This window comes from Sinocyclocheilus grahami, unplaced genomic scaffold (genome assembly GCF_001515645.1).
Source record: "Sinocyclocheilus grahami isolate Dianchi unplaced genomic scaffold, SAMN03320097.WGS_v1.1 scaffold415.1, whole genome shotgun sequence".
Taxonomy (NCBI): domain Eukaryota; kingdom Metazoa; phylum Chordata; class Actinopteri; order Cypriniformes; family Cyprinidae; genus Sinocyclocheilus; species Sinocyclocheilus grahami.
In genome coordinates this window covers 619,046-621,309 of record NW_015505594.1, presented here as the reverse complement: position 1 = coordinate 621,309, position 2,264 = coordinate 619,046, and positions in this window count along the sequence as shown.

Sequence of the window (2,264 nt, the reverse complement as noted above, 5' to 3'; positions counted from 1 at the left end):
CGTCATACATCAATAATGCTTCATCTCCACCGCTGTCACACTTTAATGACAAATTTGACCTTATGAACTACTCTTTGCTTAAATCAATTTTTTTCTAATCTCATTTTTCCATATCGTTTCAAAAAAATCAATTCAATTTCAGTCTATGAAGTGGAGTGAGGAGTTATTGCTCTACACTACTTTAAGTTTAAATCTTATTTATTGTTCACACCTACTTCACAGCTTTGTTTACCTGGAGTTTCTGTGGCATGGTCTGCATAATTTATGAGCAACGTGTGTTACAAATCAAAGTCTGCTGCTTTTTTTAATATGCCTTTTTCCATTCTTCAGTGCTGTGGGATGTGATGGATTCTGTTTATTTTCCCTTGGAGTCATTTGACTGATGGGCAGAGGGCTGTACTTTGTTATATGTTGGTGGTAATGTGGTACAGCTCTAATGGCCCAACTCCAAGAGAAATGGCCTTATTGGCTCACCTGCTGATTGGAGACTTGGCTAAATGATAGATACGTTTTTCTGAGGAAAGAAATTGTGTTTCTAAGAGTCATTGACATGTCATTTAGTGCATTACATTTAAGTTTCATTTCTTATTCTGACTACACATCCTATATTAAAGGGGTCATATGATGCTGCTAAAAAGAACATTATTTTGTGTATTTGGTGTAATGAAATGTGTTTATGCGGTTTAAGGTTCAAAAAACACATTATTTTCCACATACTGTACATTATTGTTTCTCCTCTATGCCCCGCCTTTCTGAAACGCGTCGATTTTTACAAAGCTCATCGCTCTGAAAAGCGAGGTGTGCTCTGATTGGCCAGCTATCCAGTGCGTTGTGATTGGCCGAATACCTCAAGCGTGTGACAGAAATGTTACGCCCCTTACCATGTGATGGAGTGACGAGACAAAAACATTAAAAAACCCATTATAAACGAGGCATTCGTTGCATCCAGTGGGGACATAATTACTGATTATAATGACTTATACTGTCTTTTTACGCGTTGCGCTGCATTGCGCCGTGTAAACATAAAAGCATGTCTGCATTTGTGATCAGAGAAACGACAAACAACAAGCCCTACTCTACACTGCCCAAAAAACGTGCTTTAAATATATAAAATATAAAAACGCTTTAAATATAAAAACACATGAATATTTGGGTTGAACACTGTTCTGGAACAGTGTTGTAAATACAACTTAACCACTGATTTCTAGTCGTGTCCTCTTTTGGATGGCCAAACAAAGTATTTTCACATTCGCAACGAAACACACAGCGTCTTCACAACATGGCGGTGGCGGAAGCAGCAACAATAAAGTTACGCCTTCTTTCTTTGCGTGAACATTTGGGCGGCGTTATTCAAATCTTCCCACATCGTGACGTAGACATGTGGGGGCGTGTTTAAACGAGGCGTTTTAGGAGGGCGTGGACCAGTCTTAACTTTTATAAAGAATATCTCTTTGGGTTTGAGACTTTAGTCTTTGCAACTTTAGGGATCTTATCTATTCACGAACAGCTTGTAACACTCCAAAGAGAAAGGAAAACTTTAAATCCCTTTAATGCTTTATGCTTTCTTTTACACACTAATGAATCATATTACTAAGCAGAAAATATTTTTTCCTGATAATTAATAATATATTTAACTGGTAATTGAACATTGGTGTTAAGCCGTTTTCTGTTTCAAAAGACGGTTTCTTTTGTCATCCATGCATTGAAGTCATGAACGACTTTGTGTTAGTAAATTGTGACAGAATTGTTATTTCTGGGTGAACTATCCCTTTAAATGCAGTGTTGTATTACCATAAGCAAAAAGGACAGCAACTATTCATTTTGCATTTAGATCAGACCAGAGCATATCAATGAAATATCTCACACATTGCCTTTGTGATTGATCACTCACTTTCAGTGAAAGAGAGTGAAAGGGAGAAAGAGGACGATTGTAAAATGAGGAGAGAAGGACAGACAGAGCAATTTTGCTTGTTATTAATGTTTGTGCACAGCGTTTGGAAAAAAGTGTGCACTTCACTGCTGGCAAGCGCCTTTTAAAGGGGTGGTTGACTGTTTTTTTTATAGGCTTAATTGTGTTTATGGGGTGCAGTCTAACATGTGTTAATGCTTCGTTTGTTAAAAAACGCATTATTTTTCACATAATTTACCTTTATTCCACACCTCTCTGTCCCTTCTCCTCTGAACGCGCTGATCATTTCCTGCTTTTATGAAGCCCCTCCCTCAGAAATACACGATGGGCTCTGATTGATTAGCTGGCCCAGTGT